Here is a 19,117-nt window from a genome sequence, read left to right as displayed (position 1 = left end):
AAAGGAACTGAGAAAATATTTGAAGAGATTATACTTGAAAAGTTCCCTAATATGGGTAAGGAAATAGTCAATCAAGTCCAGGAAGCACAGAGAGTCCCATACAGGATAAATTCAAGGAGAAACACGCCAAGACACGGATTACTCAAGCTATCAAAAATTAAATACAAAGAAAAAATATTAAAAGCAGCAAGGGAAAAACAACAAATAACATACAAGGGAATCCCCATCAGGTTAACAGCTGATCTTTCAGCAGGAACTCAGCAAGCCAGAAGGGAGTGGCAGGACATATGTAAAGTGATGAAAGGGAAAAAATCTAATACCAATATTACTCTACCCAGCAAGGATCTCATTTAGATTACATGGAAAAATTAAAAGCTTTACAGACAAGCAAAAGCTAAGAGAATTCAGCACCACCAAACCACTTTACAACAAATGCTAAAGGAACTTCTCTAGGCAGGAAACAAAAGAGGAGAAGACCTACAACAACAAACCCAAAACAATTAAGAAAATGATAATAGGAACAACCATATCGATACCTACCTTAAATGTAAATGGATTAAATGCTCCAACCAAAAGACACAGACTGGCTGAATGGATACAATAACAAGACCCATACATATGCTGTCTACAAGAGACCCACTTCAGACCTAGGGACACATACAGACTGAAAGTGAGAGGATGGAAAAAGGTATACCATGCATACGATAATCAAAAGACAGCTGGAGTAGCAATACTAATATCAGACAACTAGACTTTAAAATAAAAACTACTACAAGAGACAAAAGAGGACACTACATAATGATCAAGGGATCAATCCAAGAAGAAGATATAACAATTGTAAATATTCATGCACCCAACATAGGAACACCTCAATACATAAGGCAAATGCTAACATCCATAACAGGGGAAATGGACAGTACATAATAATAGTAGTGGACTTTAACACCCCACTTTTGCCAATGGAAAGAGCATCCAAAATGAAAATTAATAAGGAAACACAAGCTTTAAATGGTACATTAAACAAGATGGACTTAATTGATATTTATAGGACATTCCATCCAAAAACTGCAGATTACACTTTCTTCTCAAGTGCTCATGGAATATTACCCAGGATATACCATATCTTGGGTAACAAATGAACCTTGGTAAATTTAAGAAAACTGAAACTGTATCAAGTATCTATTCCGACCACAATGCTATGAGACTAGACATCAATTACAGGAAAATATCTGTAAAAGATACATACACATGGAGGCTAAACAATACACTACTAAATAACCAAGAGATCACTGAAGAAATCAAAGAGGAAATCAAAAACACCTAGAAACAAATGACAATGAAAATACGATGACCCAAAACCTACGGGATGCAGCAAAAGCAGTTCTAAGAGGGAAGTTTATAGCAATACAATCCTACCTCAAGAAACAAGAAACATCTCAAATAAATAACCTAAACTTACACCTAAAGCAATTAGAGAAAGAAAAACAAAAAACCCCAAAGTTAGCAGAAGGAAAGAAACCATAAAGATCAGATCAGAAAGAAAGGAAAAAGAAATGAAGGAAACGATAAAAAAGATCAATAAAACTAAAAGCTTCTTCTTTGAGAAGATAAACAAAATTGATAAACCATTACCCAGACTCATCAAGAGAAAAAGGGAGAAGACGCAAATTAATAGAATTAGAAATGAAAAAGGAGAAGTAACAACTGACACTGCAGAAATACTATGGATCAGGAGAGATTACTACAAGCAACTATATGCCAATAAAATGGACAACCTGGAAGAAACAGACAAATTCTTAGACAAGCACAACCTTCAGAGACTGAACCAGGAAGAAATACAAAATATAAACAGACCAATCACAAGCACTGAAATTGAGACTGTGATTAAAAATCTTCTAACAAACAAAAGCCCAGGACCAGATGGCTTCACAGGCGAATTCTATAAAACATTTGGAGAAGAGTTAACACCTATCCTTCTCAAACTCTTCCAAAATACAGCAGAGGGAGGAACACTGCAAACTCATTCTATGAGGCCACCATCACGCTGATACCAAAATCACACAAAGATGCCACAAAAAAACAAAACTACAGGCCAATATCACTGATGAACATAGATGCAAAAATCCTCAAAATACTAGCAAACAGAATCCAACAGCACATTAGAAGGATCATACACCATGATCAAGTGGGGTTTAGCCCAAGAATGCAAGGATTCTTCAAGATACTCAAATTAATAAACATGAAAAACCATATTAACAAATTGAAGGAGAAAAAGCATACGATCATCTCAATAGATGCAGAAAAGCTTTCGACCAAATGAAACACCTGTTTATAAGAAACCCTCCAGAGTGTAGGCATAGAGGGAACTTACCTCAACATAAGAAAGGTCATATATGACAAACCCACAGCCAACATTGTTCTCAATGATGAAAAACTGAAACCATTTCCACTAAGATGAGGAAAAAGACAAGGTTGCCCATTCTCACTGCTATTGTTCAAAATAGTTTTGGAAGTTTTAGCCACATCAATCAGAGAAGAAAAAGAAATAAAAGGAATCCAAATCGGAAAAGAAGAAGTAAAACTGTCACTGTTTGCAGATGACATGATACTATACATAGAGAAATCTAAAGATGCTACCAGAAAACTACTAGAGCTAATCAATGAATTTGGTAAAGTTGCAGGATACAAAATTAATGTACAGAAAGCTCTTGCATTCCTATACATTAATGATGAAAAATCTGAAAGAGAAATTAAGGAAACACTCCCATTTACCACTGTGACAAAAAGAATAATATACTTAGGAATAAACCTACCCAAGGAGACAAAAGACCTGTATGCAGAAAAGTATAAGACACAGATGAAAGAAATTAAAGATGATACAAACAGACGGAGAGATATACCATGTTCTTGTTTTGAAAGAATCAACACTGTGAAAATGACTATACTACCCAAAGCAATCTACAGATTCAATGCAATCCCTATCAAACTACAAATGGCAGTTTTCACAGAATTAGAACAAACAATTTCATACTTTGTATGGAAACACAAAACACCCCGAATAGCTAAAGCAATCTTGAGAAAGCAAAACGTACCTGGAGGAATCAGGCTCCGTGACATCAGACTACACTACAAAGTTACAGTAATTAATACAGTATGATACTGGCACAGAAACAGAAATATAGATCAATGATACAGGATAGAAAGCGCAGAGATAAACCCATGCACATATGGTCACCTTATCTTTGATAAAGGAGGCAAGAATATACAATGGAGAAAAGACAGCCTCTTCAATAAGTGGTGCTGGGAAAACTGGATAGCTACATGTAAAAGAATGAAATTAGAACACTACCTAACACCATACACAAAAATAAACTCAAAATGGATTAAAGATCTAAATGTAAGGCCAGACACTGTTAAACTCTTAGAGGAAAACATAGACAGAACACTCCATGACATAAATCACAGCAAGATCCTTGTTAACCCACCTCCTAAAGAAATGGAAATAAAAACAAAAATAAACAAATGGGACCTAATGAAACTTAAAAGTTTTTGCACAGCAAAGGAAACCATAAACAAGATGAAAAAACAACCCTCAGAATGGGAAAAAAATTTGTAAACAAAGCAACTGACAAAGAATTAATCTCCAAAATTTACAAGGAGCTCCTGCAGCTCAATACCAAAGAAACAAACAACCCAATCCAAACATGGGCAGAAGACCTAAATAGACATTTCGCCAATGAAGATATACAGATTGCCAACAAACACATGAAAGGATGCTCAACATCACTAAACATTAGAGAAATGCAAATCAAAACTACAATGAAGTATCCCTCACACCAGTTAGAATGGCCATCATCAAAAATTCTACAAACAATAAATGCTGAAGAGGGTGTGGAGAAAAGGGAACCCCTTGCACTGCTGGTGGGAATGTGAATTGGTTCAGCCACTATGGAGAACAGTATGGAGGTTCCTTAAAAAACTACAAATAGAACTACCATATGACCCAGCAATCCCAGTACTGGGCATATAACCCTGAGAAAACCATAATTCAAAAAGAGTCATGTATCACAATGTTCACTGCAGCACTATATACAATAGCCAGGACATGGAAGCAACCTAAATGTCCATCGACAGATGAATGGATAAAGAAGCTGTGGCACATATATACAATGGAATATTACTCAGCCATAAAAAGAAACGAAATTGAGTTTTTTGTAGTGAGGTGGATGGACCTAGAGTCTGTCATACAGAGTGAAGTAAGTCAGAAAGAGAGAAACAAATACCGTATGCTAACACATGTATATGGAATCTAAGAAAAGTAAATGGTTCTGAAGAACGTAGGGGCAGGACAGGAATAAAGACGCAGATGTAGAGAATGGACTTGAGGACACAGGGATGGGAAAGGGTAAGCTGGGACGAAGTGAGAGAGTGGCATGGACATATATATACAACCAAATGTAAAATAGATAGCTAGTGGGAAGAACCCGCACAGCACTAGGAGATCAGCTCGGTGCTTTGTGTCCACCTAGAGTGGTGGGATAGGGAGGGTGGGAGGGAAACACAAGAGGGAGGCGGTATGGTGATGTATGTATACGTATAGCTGATTCACTTTGTTATACAGCAGAAACTAACACACCATTGTAAAGCAATTATACTCCAATAAAGATGTTTAAAAATATAAAATAAAATAATCATAGTAAAATGTGTAGGTTGATTTTAGTATATGAATAAGTGAAATACGAATGGCAGTAATGTGATAAATTATGTGAGGTGTGAAGTACCTAAATAACCCATGAACTGGGATAGTGTTATTGGAAGGTGGGCTTGTATTAGTTTTCAATGAATATTGCAAAGTCTAGGGCAACCACTAAAAAAAAAGTTAAAAAGAAGCTGTCATAGTTAGTTCAATCTGCTATAATAAAATACCAGTGACTAAGTGGCCACAATCCCACTGGATTAGGGCTCCACTCTTATGATCTTATTTAACTTTAATTACCTCTGAAAGACCTTATCTCCAGATACTATCACACTGAGGGGGAAACATGATTCAGTCCACAGCAGAAGTGTAAGTTATATTCTAAGAGAGGAGATAAAATGAAATCATATAAAATTCTCAGTTAAAACCAGGGAAGACAAAAGAAGAGGGAAGAATAATAAAGATGTACATTGCAAAATGAGAAAGGAGTCAATTCTTCAAATACACATAACAAGTCTTAATGTGCATGGACAGAGCAACAGTATCAAATGACATGAGGAAAAACTGACAGGACTGCAAGGAGAAATGGAAAACACACTATTATAAATGCTGACTTTAATATTCCTCTTTCAGTTATTGGTTGATCAAGCAGTTAGAAAATCTGTAAGGACAGAGGTGACCTGAATAACACTATCAGTCAACGTGTATAATTGACATTTATAGAATAATTCATCCAAGTACAGCAGAATACATATTCCTCTCAAGCTCACATGGAACATTCACCAAGAACAGACCACATTCCAGGCCATAAATAATTGGAGCTAGAAGAAGGCAGAGGTATTGGATCAGGTGCCCCAAATTCTGCTCTTCATTTATTGTTCTGAAACTGGATTAGGCTCTTAACAGCTACAAGCTGTGAAATAGTACTAAACTGGCTCCTATTTTCTTAATGCAAAAACTCTGATCAAGCTTCTGAACTTAAAAACCCAACCTTGGAGGCCTATTTAATAACAAGTGAAAAAGAATAGGGTTCTTATTAAAGGATTTTCTACCAACATGGGTCAAAGAAGGGGAAAATATCATTGCTACGAAAGCAATTTAAAATGGAACATTCATGAAATCGTTTCTCTACAAACCAAGTTAATTTAGAAATTTAAATGAAATAGAATGGTTTGAAAAATGTACTTCAGCCTTACCATAAAAACAGGGGCAGTATAATTATAAAAATAAAGGGAGCCAGATATTAAATAATCAGTGGAAGAAAAGATTTCCTTTCTTCCTATATGTTAAAGGATATATATATATAAAGGATATATATATTTATATATATATGGTGTCAAAATCTGCACTCAAAGTAGGCATTAGAAAGGGGGAAACACTTTAGTTAACATCAGATCAGAAAATGTAATGGAGCCTACAGAAATCTCAGAAGAAAAGAAGCAAGATCTCAGAGAGAAGGCTAAAATTACTCACACCTTAGAGGCTAGAATTCAGGAAAATATTAAAAGCATCCCTTAGAAAGATATATACTTAAAATTCAGTAAAAGCTATGCGAAACTATCGTTTGAAATTAGAGAAGACTTGGTAAATTCATTATAGCGATTTGAACAGATTTGAGATCTAGAAAGTCAGGTAAAATTCTCAATAAGTTCCAAGTGAATTTCAAAAAGATACATCAATTGTAGGTGGAGACACAAGTAACACCTGTGCCCTGAGAGACTGTATCTAAAAATGTGGAATGAAGGAAAAGTACCAAAAAGATGAGACACGTGAACATGAAGTCAGTCCTTGGTTAAGTGTAGTCCTGAAGGAAAGCATGTCCTGGGCAACCAACTAAAGGAGGGGAGGGCGGACAAAGATTTGCTGGGCATTTCTGTAGCTCACAAGTTTTACATCAGGATATGAGCTGGAAAAGTGTGTTAGGACAGCAAATGAGTGGGCTCAAAAGCAGAAGAGACAAGGAGATGAGAGCACTAACCTCACACATAGTAGAGAAGAGAGACCAAAGTATGGAGTGAATATGTTGCAGACTCTGGTATTCAGGGAAAGAGAAGAGCTGTGCTATGGAGTATGTAGCAGAGGCAAAAATTTTCAAGAGCAGCTTCTCAGGAGTGTGCAAAGATACTGTAAACTAACTGAAGGGATATAGGAGAAACCTGACCGAAGTTCCTGAGATTCCATAAATGCCTGATGATAAGATATGGCAGAGCTCAGCCCTCAATCATCTAAGGATGCACAGAAACACAGGGAACAAAGGAATTGGAAATTTTCAAGTTTTTGATACAGTGGGTGGGAAGAAAATGCAACCAAAGTAAGACCTGGTAGGATGTCATTAATGCCAAGCATCTAAATTTTTCAGTAAACGAAGAATACCCCTAACAACACTTTTGTGGGAGTGGGGGACGGAGTAGGTAAGCAGATCCCTGCTCACCTTCCCCATAGATATTTTCAACCTTCAACACCAAAATCTCTCCTGCTGTTTGTTTTATCTTCACAAGTCAGAGACTTTGGTCTAGACTGACTTGCAACATGGAAATCTTGACACTTACCTTCATCTACCTTCCTTCTCTCAGGTAATACTTAGTCTTTAATATGGTCTTTGGCAACACTTAACTACTGGGTTCTGGAATCATAATTTTGATCAGGATAACTGCTTTAGGGGTTGGGGCTCATTGCATTTAAAATTCATGGGCATAGGGGCAGTAGTGTGAAAATCTCATATATTCGATTAGCTTTTCAAGTTTTTAAACAGGAAGCACTAAAGTAATACTGTTACTCAGGTCCTAAGAAAACAGCAGAGACTAAGATAAAAGCTTCTTAAGGATTCCAAGTGTTACAAACTCTTCAGACTGAGTCTGAGCAAAACATGAAATTTTAGAGGGTTTTAATTTCTCTGGACTGTGAACCTTTAATTCACAAGGGCTAAGAAGATTTTATTGTAGGTTATAAATTATTTGGGTATAGGACTTTAGAGTGCAAGAGAATGTAACCTTTCTCTGTTAATTTCACTCTGTATTTAATAATAAAAAGGAATTCACACGAAAATCTGGAATACTTCTAGACTGTTGGGTTTTATTTATGTTGATTTTTAATCTCAGTACAGTTCTTCAGATGGGCTTTCTTAGACAATCTGGCTGGACGTAAGTTGGTCTCTGGTCATAGTAATGTCTTGGAATTAATGTACTTAATTGTGTATTGCCACTTTAGGGCTTTCTTGGGGCAAAGCTGAAATGCTCACTCATGGACCTAAGAAAATACAAAAAAATAAAAAATAAAATAAATAAAGCTGTTGGAGTTAAGCATCATAAAGGTGAAAGTAGGCTATGCTGTCCTGATAGACTGCTGCTCTTTGCTGATGGGTGAGTCTGGAAGAAGAAACTAAAGACTTATGCTTCAGCCTTCTCTTCTCCTTTTTTGGGACCTCCTTCATCTCCTTGTGAAGAAGGTATATTCTTAGCTCTTCCACAATGTGAGCTTTACCTGTCAAGGCCAGTTACTGTCCAACTGCCTGGACATAAGTCACTAAATCTAATTATAGGTTGTATATTAGCAATGACATTTCCTCTAGCCCAAAACCACTCCCTCTAATATTAAACTGTAATGTTTTGGTTTAATTTATATTAAACCAATATTTTGGTTTCTGTATGAATACTGTGACTCTCAGTTGGTTGCACATAACGAATGGGATTGTTGTTCATTAACCGCTTACACTCCAATAATATGGAAGATATTTATCCTTTTCTGATGATTCCGGGAAAATAATTTTGTTACATTGATCAGTTAATAATTTTTGCCATAAGTAACAGAAAATCCATCTCAGTGGTTTATTTCCCTTGTGTAAATGATACTACAGAAGTATGTGACAGTAGCAATGATTTAGCAGCTCAAAGGTATCAGGGATGATGTCTCAGGGATCCACTTTTACTTTCCCGGCAAGATCACAAGATGTTACCCCAGGCTCCAAACATCAGCCGTAGTCAAGGTATAAGAAAGGAAAGAAGACGTGACATCTATTTCTATCTCTTTTATCAGAAATGCAAAAATCTTTCCAGAAATTTCCCAACAGTTCTATTTCATTGGTCTGAACTATGTCACATGATCACACCTCACTACAAGAAGACTGAGAAAATGAGTATTAGCTTTCCCAGCCTTTATGGTGGAAGGTGACAAACGTGATAGGGGCTGACAATGCTTGTTGGAACAGCCAACCAATAGTGTCAACCACAATACGGACTGCGATGCTTTCAGGGGCTCTGAAATGAGTACGGTTTATGACCTTCATTTTGGAAAGGATTTATTATGGATGGTAGGTTTCTCTTTGTGTTATTTAAAAGTTTTTCTTTGTGTATTCTCACCTGTTTTTAATCTACGGCATGACTTTCAACAACTATGTAGCTCAGTGGTGATACTTTTATGGAAAAAAAGAAGCTCATGAGCTTTGTCATAGCTCTTCCTCATTTGGAGGGTTTTTAAAAAATTTTACTCTGGTTTCACATGTCTGTCTAGGGCCGTTAATGTTACTGAATGACATATATAAAGGTTTGTATTATTTTTAAAATAAAAAAATTTTCTTTATTTGTATTTTCTTCTGGTTGTTTAGTCATATTTTGGGCTTTACAAAAGAAGAATTTGGGATGTTCAAGATTTGGATTATTAAATCCTGCTAATACTTAATGCAGGGTATTCAGAATATGGTTTCCATTTTTATTTTGTGTTACCCTTGTTGTGACATTGTCACCACTTTCTTTTTCTCATTCCTTGAAACTTAGCCAAATAGTAGTGGAAGGTACTACCCTTACAAATTTAGTTCAAATGTTCTGCCAATTTTGATCTTCATTCAGACTGACGTGGGCTTCACAACAGATTTATTTCCTGCTTTTCATGAAAACTTAAAAGCGTATCTGTTAAGATTTTTCCCCTTTCAACTTTGAAACATTTTATTAATAGAACAGTATTACATCATGATGTAATATTTGTTGATATTGCGGAGTCTCTTCTAAAATGTCTTGCTTTGGATTAGAATTGGCAAAACTTGTTAAACGTGAGTGGATTTGTTTACAGTATTAACTGTTATAAATAACTCCACTTTTTGAAAGTTTCCTGTTTTGTTTGATAAAAAAATACATATATATAATCTGCCACGTATGGGATTTAATAAAAATTGCATACACAAAGACTTTAGGTCCATCTTTCCAGAAAAAGACACAGTAAGAGGAATTAGCCCTTAAATTAAGAGCTAAGTAAATCTAGTATAAATAAAAAGGTTGCTTTCCATGTACGCATCTTTTACCTAACCATTCATTTTCACGTTTTCCACATGCTCTGTACACATGGATCACAAATTGGAGAAGGAACGTACCAAAAACAAACAACTCAGGCAAAAACGCTGAATGTCACTTTGCACAAGCTTCCAGCCAGAATAATTAGCGCAGAATCTGCCTCTTGTTACAGATACAAGATGGGCCTTTTGCTCCATGTGTGTACCAACTGCATCCCATGGCCAGGCTGGGCAAGCTCCCTGAACAGAGCTGGCAGTGAGACTTAGGCACTTGCTGCCTCAACTTGCTGTTCGGAATTGAGGCTGCCAGACCACTGTTAAGACTGATTGGTATTCACACTTCATTCGAGTGGGTTTGCATTTGGACAAAGTCTTCATTTTCACCTTCCTTGTTATTTCCTGAGGAAAATGAGCAATTCTTCAAGGCTGATGTGCTTTTCAATTCTAGGATTGTTCAGTTACCCACTGCCCCCCAAGCTTACTTTATACAAGAAAGGTCTGCATACTTAAGCTTGTAGGTACAAGGGTGTTATATTAAACTCCAGCATTTTTCAAGGAGATTTTTCTTCCCTTATTTTTTTCTTTCTTTTCTTAGCTTAGCAGCTGTGTGAATGGTTGCTGACTGAGAACATTAGATACATAGTAAATTCCTGTATCTACAGGTCAAGGACAAAATTAAACCGGAGGAAATGACCTTGTGACAGCTTTGGGGAAGTATGAATCAGACTTAAAAGGGGGAAAAAGTTGTTGACATACTCTTTCTATATGATTCTTTCCACTGAGAAGGAACAATCTGTTTTCCTCACAAGGAGCTGGCATTGGTCAAGTGGATTTTAGAAAAGTTACGCTGAACTCAATTTATTCAGAGCTATGAAGCGTTTTTCAAACGTTAACAGACAGTACTGCTGATATTCTTTTGATTTTCTTAAAAAAGCTAAAATCCATGTCTGTAATGCCATACTGGATCAGAATTTGGAACCTGCCACACTAATCTTAGGCAATATAAACAACCAATATTTATATACACATATGTATATGCAAATACATAATAACTTACTTTTTTCACAGAAAGAACCTAGGCAAAATGAGGCTACCAAAAAAAATTAACCTGAATTATTCAGATTGAATAACTGGCACAAACTACCATAGCAACTAGTCAATTCTATACTCTATTTCTGCAGTGTTCTCTTCCAAAATTGTGTATGATCAAAAAAGTGTGAGCAAGCTCAATAGATCATTTCAATTATGAAATTAATCCAGATCTTGTGATTACAGCAAGGACAGGTCCTTTTGAAATAAACCCCAGATCTCAGGGACTTTCTTCACCCTCTTCCTTCTGCCTGGCAATACCTTTCTTTTCTCCACTCTTCACCTCCTTTGTTATTGGGTAGACCCTAAAATTCCCTTCAAGAATTGGCTCAAATGTCTCAGTGATTACTTCTTTGACTCTGCCTCTACTCATTCAGTTTAAAAAGTAAATGTATTAAATATATGTATATATATATATGAAGTACATAAGTGCTGATATATATACTAGAATACAAGACACTGTCCTTGTCTAAGGAGGAAGTCACTGAACCTGTTCTCCCCAGAACCTTAGGATATACTTGGATCATAGACTTTTTCACTTGTAATGTAGTTCAATCTTCATTTCTATCTTCCCCCCAGACCAGCACTGTCCAATATGGTAGCCACTTTTGGTTCCTCATCACTTGATATGTTACTAGTCCAAACTGAGAAGTGCTGTAACTACAAACTAAATTTTAATGACTTAGAATGTAAAAACAGAGCTACCCTACACTATGAGCATCCTGAGTATAAGGACCATGCTTTACTAATTTCTGTATTTAAATATCAATTGCATAAAGAATAAAGGTATTTGGTAAATGTATGTTAACTGAATGTGTTATTTGAATAGACATTGCTAATGTCCTATAGCTAAGAACAAGATGCTAATTTGTGGAGGCAAAAGTTACTTTAGGATCGAGACCCCTAATATCCTCTAATTTTTGTTTTTATTTCTTAAGACATGACAGTTTAGGAACAATTTCAATGATTTCTCCTTACAGATAATTTGAATTAGTTACCTCTACATCCTGTTTCTTCATGTCTACAATCCTTCTCGGTTACTTGACCTGGCACATTATACAGAGGTGATTTTCCTCAAATGCAGGGGGCAAAAATGCTATATGCTGACTCTCTATCTGGCAGGATCACTAGCCAGGTTGAAATGAAAAAGCTGGCAAGTAACAGCACCGTGCTCCGGCAAATCTACTCATTTACTACCAGTATATTCCAGTTAGCTGTCTGGGAAGCCTCAGGAGATCCAAAATGCATTTTTTCATGAGTTGCATAATGGAGAGAAAATCTCTGGGAAATCCGATGTTTCTTTGGGATGTCCAAGATTTAGGTAAGTTATTATTTCCTATGGGCTTCTAAAATCTAAGTTTAGCCTCTTAAGACTTCAGGGTTTGGGGGGGTTTTGGCAAAGGGTGGAGGCATAAAGGCTGTGACAGTCTTATCTGCTGTAGTCCCAAAATAAATGACTAACAGAGTAAAGGATACTAAAGAAATATGTCAACTAAATGCAGCATGTAATCCTGGTTTAGATCCTACTGATAAATGTTATTTATGGAAAAGCTGACAAAATTTGAATAAAGTATATAAAATAATGTTACAGTAATATTAATTTCCTAATTTTGATAAATGTACTGTGGTTATGTATGTTCATTAACATTCATGTTACTCAATTTTTAAAAAGTAAATTTTCATATTTTATAAAACTCAGAAGCTTTGACCATTTGAAAAAGTTTTCTGATTTTTTAAGTTCCATAATTATAACTATATTATACTTACAATATATTCATAGTGAATTTTCTGAACAGCATAGGCTTCTTCTGGTGACCAAGTAATATTTTCTGTCAATTACTCCAAATGATTAAAATATATTTAAACTGTTGGATAAAGTTATTAGTATATATTCAGATAAAGTTAAACCAAATATGTTTGGATTTTTTAATTATGTTTTCTCTCTGTATTGACTTAAAATATGCATGTTCAGCCTAAATTACCTCTTTAAATCTGTTTTTTTTTTTTTTTTTTTTTTTGCGGTATGTGGACCTCTCACTGTTGTGGCCTCTCCCGTTGCGGAGCACAGACTCCGGACGCGCAGGCTCAACGACCATGGCTCACGGGCCCAGCCGCTCCGCGGCATGTGGGATCTTCCCAGACCGGGGCACGAACCCGTGTCCCCTGCATCGGCAGGCAGACTCTCAACCACTGCGCCACCAGGGAAGCCCTAAATCTGCTTTTAAAAATTTAAGTTACTCTCAGAATCCTGAGGGGAATCTCACATTCCATGTTGTGTGAATTAACTTTTATTCCTAACTTGGGCACTGGGAATTATTCACTGTTTTGAGGAAAACTGTGAAATGATCCAGTTGAAGTTTTAGAAAGATATCTCTGGTGACAGAGTAAAGCAGAGATGGCAAAGAGAAGAGACTGGGAGTATCGCAACTGTATCTGCTGGGAGTATCGCAACTGTATCTGCTGGGAGTATCGCAACTGTATCTGCTGGGAGTATCACAACTGTATCTGCAACAGATGATAGGGACCAGAACCAGAACAGTGGCAATAAGAACAGAACAGAGGGTCCAGTTATAAAGCCCATTTCGAGGGCAGTGTCACATCATTTGAATGCCCACATGAAGGCTGAAAGAACTCATGTTTACACCAGAGTTGCCAAGACTGGTGACCCAGAAGGTGGTGAACCTGAGAGAGGGCACCCAACAAAGAGAAGATATTTTTGCATTATTTTATCACTGCTCATCATTTGGAAAATTCTTTTCATTAATATATTTTCCCTAATATTCATTTTCCATAAAAATTCACACAAGAGTCTATTACTGCTAAGGGAAATTCTGGGGAATTTGCTTTGAGAAATTTGTGAATCAATTAAGAGGGCATTCCTATAAAGCCAGGCTCACCCACGCAGGTCTGCAAGACTGAAAATGTTTTCTAGAGACAGAACGTATCATGGGTCACTGTGCTTTTTAACTTTTCAGATTTTCCATGGGAAGTACCATCCTCAGCTTTAGAACATTACCATGCAAAAGAAGGAGCAGCTGGTATTTTCCCAACAGTTCAGAATTTATTTTCCCTTAATTATGGTATTACATGGTAGGAAAACTTCCTGACAGAGAAAAGGTTAAAAAAAAAAAGAGAAAGACCAAAAGAAAGAATCAACTATTCCAATATAAGCCACATGTAAAATAACCCAGAAAATAACGGATCGAGTCACAGGAAGATGTGAGAGTTTAAAATGCTAGTCACAATCAAAAGTCTTCTTTTCATCAAAGGCTGACGGCAATTGGCCAATGCCTTCATAACAGATGTGCTAAAGGATCTCCAGCCGAGAGACAGAAATGACTAAAGTGAAAATTACTGCTATTACTGTGAGCTGACGATGACCCATCAGGCCAAGTCGACCCATGAGGTTTGAAAGACAGCAAGCCGAAAGTGATGCCAGAGACCTGGCCTGCTCTGAATCCTAGGGATCCTACCTCACCCATCAGCAGTAATCACTGCTAAAGGCCTGTCATCGTCCACTTTTTGTCACTGCAAGGAGACGTGTGAGTGCCACAGCCATACCAAATCATTCCCTCCTTCATCAGAACCTGAAATCTGCTACTGCCCTGTAAAATCTGTTCTTTGAAGAGATTTGCTTTCCTGTTTATAAATTCCCTTTAGTGTGAGTTTCCCACATCAGAAAAAAAGGCCTTGACTCTGAATTAGCTAATTTATCTTGAGTGTGCCATTAATCTAAATTACCTTTAGGTTTAAGCAACATGAAATCATCTTGTAATAGCTTAATTTCACCAAACTCCTATTTGTATTTTAACTAATGATGATGCAGGGGTTTTGCTGTTTGTATCCACTAAGCAGTTTGCTATTTTCTCCAAAACCCTTCACCCTTTCATCACCTCTCCCCCACACACACACGCACACATGCACACGCACACACTTGCACACACGTGCACACACACGCACACACACGCACAAGTAATCCAAATGGAAACGTTTTAGTCCCATATGTTCTAAAATAGGTGAGTTTGGTTTAGCAAATACCTGACTCAATCTAGGATTTAAAGTAGTTGGTACTGAAGATAATGCCAACGATTCTAGGCCTAGGGATTAAAAGGGTAGTTTCAGCTTTAATTCTTTGAAAATGCATCCATTCTTGTTATGTGACCAGCAGCCACCCTGCCCTGCAAAGGGTAACTAACTCAGGCACTGGCTGGCTCTCTCGAACTATCACATCACATTCTCCACTAATCCTCCAGGCAAAAGAGGAGCTGAACAAGTCCCAGTTCCGGATGTGTCTCTTCCTGCCAACTCCTGTCCTATCCAGGCACAAGTGTCAAAGTTCTGCCATTAATAGGTCTGACCCTGGTAGCTCCTGCCCCCATGAGAATCCACCATGAAAATGGGTGAATGCTTCTGACCCATGATCACTCTAAGCCAAAAAGCAGTCTCCTATGTCTGGAGTGACTCTAGTGCTCTGAGGCTCACTGGGCTACCACTATACCCAATCGCACTGTGTGTGGCTGGTCTGTCTTACCAGCCCCATACCTGGGGCTCTGAGTCCAGATCTCCAATATGGCTCCCTCAGACTGAAGCCTAACCTGAATGACCTTAACTATTTCTGCAATGACTTCTCACAAGATTAGATTCTGCTCCTCAAATCAATTCATGTCCCTGACACTGCTCACTGCTACCACTCAAAAGTGCCACCTCAGAGTAGTGGCTCTTGACCCTGGGCATGCACTGGAATCAGCTCAAGGTTCAACTACATTCCCTCAGATTGAGAAACGCTGCCTTAGATACCAAAGCCGGTCTGGGCCAATGTGCAGTTTTGCATATACATGATTCTAGTATGGAAGCTGTCTCAAACTTTTTAAAGAAGTGGTCAAGCTATAAATCAGAAAGTAATAAAATATACAATACTATGGATATTACTGTTGTGTAATGTATTGCCATGTTAATCATAGCATGATTAAATTACTGCTTTAACACTTTCTTTGCTTTAGAGAATCTTCCTCCAACTCCCCTACTAGTCAGCCTTGTCTGGTACTTTCCAGTTCCCCTGCCCATCAGGTCCGCAATCACGGCCACCTGTTGGTACCATCCAAAAGCACATACCCTAAACCACTTGTTCTTCGTCCTTTCAACACAGTTCCCTGGCTCTTTCTACTCTCTTTGGCTTTTGATCTCAGGATTAATTTTTGACTCACTACCACTTACGCTTAGCCCTGCTACCACAACCAAAGGAAGACTCAGTTTTCTCCTTCATCTGAATCCAACTTTTCCTCCAGGTCAAAGACCTTCAACTGCCCTTATAAAACTGTCCACTTAGGTATGCACAAACTTATATCTGAGTTGCAGAGTATCTAGAATTTTTTTGTCCCTATGTTTATGTATATAAAGGTATTGTAATAACATCTTTACAATAAAAGGACAGAAAAATTGCAACTTCCATTTTGGTAAAAGGGAAGCTAAACAACATAATCCACCTGGTCATCCTGCTTTCTGGAATCATATCATCAGATTTCTACAGGCAGAGTCCGCACCAAGTTGCCCATGGCCCTCCCAACTGATGCCCACATTTTCTCAAACCCTTCTTGTACCCCACACTGCTGATAGTTTAGGATGCACTAAACGTTAGATCTGTCTTATGGTACAATCTTTAAGTGTGGATTTAGCATGCCACTCTCCTGATCTAAAAGATTCACTGACTTCAAATTTTCTAGAGAAGTGACCCTTACTTGGTGGGGCATATCACATTAGGAAAAGTGACAGAGTATAGGGGAGATATATGCTCCTAAAAGCAGTTTCAATATTATAATTCCAAACCATATTTGGAAAACTTTCAAAACTCACATATTGCTTCCATAATAAAACTTATAGAAGCGACAGCTCACTTAGTCATTCATGATGAACAACTGTTCATCATACACATACTATGTAGCAGGCACTATTCTAGCTATTCTACCAGCAGGGAAAATCTTTACTGGCATGGGAAAAGAATGCAGACAAGCCGGAAAAGAGTCATGCTGAAATAAAACATCCAAATTAAAATCTCAGGAAAGCTCCACAAAGTGGAAAACTGTACTTCTACTACATCAAGTCTCAACTCATTGTTTCTCAGCAGCCTCCATCCAAGCCATCTTCGAGGGCTGAATGGTGGTCCCCAAACGATATGTTCATGTTCTAAGTCCTGGAGGCTATGAATGGCACCTCATTTACATAAAGGATCTTGAAGCTGTAACTAAGTTAAGGGCCTTGAGATGAGATCATCCTGGTTTATCCAGGTGGGACCTCAATGCACTAAGTGTCCTTATGAGAGACACACAGAGGAGAAACATACAGGGAAAAGAGGAGAAGGCCATATGATGACAGAAGCAGAGATTGAAGTGATGTATCCACAAGCCAAAGAACACCTGGAACCACCAGAAGCTGTTGGAGGCTAAGCAAGGTTCTCTGCTAGAGTCTGGAGAAGGAGCATGGCCCTGCGGGCACACCTTAATTATAGACCCTGGCCTCCAGAACTGGGAGAGTATCCACTTCTATGTTTTAAGCCATGAAGTTTGTGGCAATCTGTTACAGCAGCCACAGGAAGCTAATAAAACCATATACTGTAATTTGCAGTAAGTTTTCCTCACCCTATAGCAACAGAGAGTATGCATAGTTGATATAGAACGAATTCTTAATGGACTCCAGACCAACTGCTTTATATAGTTTAAGGACTACCTCTGAGGTAGGAGAGAGGGAAAGGGCAAACTAAACTGATTCAAAGTTATTATTCTGCCCATACAACATTTGGAAGCTTACCCTAGGAAAGATACAGTACAGTTTTCTTATCTACCATGAGCTGTATCAAACAAGACAGGGAAAAAAAAAAAAAAACACATCACAAAGAACCCTTGATTTTTTTCAAACACAATGTGCTTCATTTTCAAGGGAACTGTTCTCCAAATAATTCCAGAAACATACTTTAATTATATTTTACACAGGATATACACTGATTGGACCCTTGCTTTTTACTCTTTTCAGGTCAAAGACATCTCCCATTGATCTCTTCTCATTAGCTACTGATAAAATAAGTAGCTCATAAATGAATTTTCACTTGGCAAAAGTGGATTAGGAAATCCAACATTTGTTCTGAAATAATTCAGAATTCTAATTTTATTACATAGTAATTATAAAATAAATCACAAACCAAGATACACTCAGTGCTGCATGTAAAGAATTTTCACATTCAAATGAAAGAAATTTTAAATAAGAACTAATCAGAAAACGTAAAACAGCATAGAAAGTAATAAAACATTTATACAAAAATTAAAACACAGGGGATTGACTCAAGATGGCGGAGTAGAAGGACGTGCGCTCTCTCCCTCTTGCAAGAGCACCGGAATCACAACTAACTGCTGAACAATCATCGACAGGAAGACACTGGAACTCACCAAAAAAGATACCCCACATCCAAAGACAAAGGGGGGAGCCACAATGAGACGAGACCCGGACCTCTGGCCAGAGCCTGAGGAGCTCCGTCCTGAAAGGTTCAGTAAGAAGAACAAGGAGAGCATAAGTCCTTACACATACCTGCTTTTTGGAATTGGACCCCGAAACTGTTTTGGCATGAGGTTTGCTATCATGAACATGAAACTTGGTGTTGTCAGAGTCCTGCAGAACTTCTCCTTCAAACCTTGTAAAGAAACACAGATCCCCCTGAAATTAAGCACTCAAGGACTTATGAAACCGGAAAAACCCATTGTTCTAGAGGTTATGCTCAGAGATGGGACCATAAGTAGAGCCTGACTTTCCCTAAGGACTTGGGCTTTGTTCTTCAAGAAGCTGTGTCCTAGAATTTCAGAGAACTTGATTTACTTTGTGATAAAACCCAGAAATAAAGAAGGGCTTCACCTACTGCACTTGCAAAAAAAAAAAATTAAAACACAGAAAAAAACAGACAAAAAGTTCTTATCAGTTACGTTTCTGTACACTTGATCTTAGCTACGTAAACATAGCTTGGGCAGTTAATTAAGCATTGAGAAAAGATAGATGAGGAGTGAAGGAAAGGGAAA

At 37.6% G+C, this 19,117-nt stretch overlaps 1 long non-coding RNA gene across 1 annotated transcript in view; it reads right to left on the bottom strand.

Annotated features, from left to right (window-relative positions):
• The window catches only part of LOC132597402 (uncharacterized), a 138,724-nt gene extending 119,992 nt beyond the window's left edge, over positions 1-18,732 (bottom strand). The window contains exon 1 of the long non-coding RNA XR_009564175.1: positions 18,636-18,732. This is a non-coding gene — a long non-coding RNA (uncharacterized lncRNA). The remainder of the gene's footprint in view (positions 1-18,635) is intronic.
• Between the last annotated feature and the right edge of the window lie 385 nt (positions 18,733-19,117).

This window comes from Globicephala melas, chromosome 6, assembly GCF_963455315.2.
Source record: "Globicephala melas chromosome 6, mGloMel1.2, whole genome shotgun sequence".
In the NCBI taxonomy this organism is placed as follows: domain Eukaryota; kingdom Metazoa; phylum Chordata; class Mammalia; order Artiodactyla; family Delphinidae; genus Globicephala; species Globicephala melas.
The sequence above is the reverse complement of the archived record's forward strand: the minus strand, read 5'-3'. Positions and strand labels throughout refer to the sequence as shown.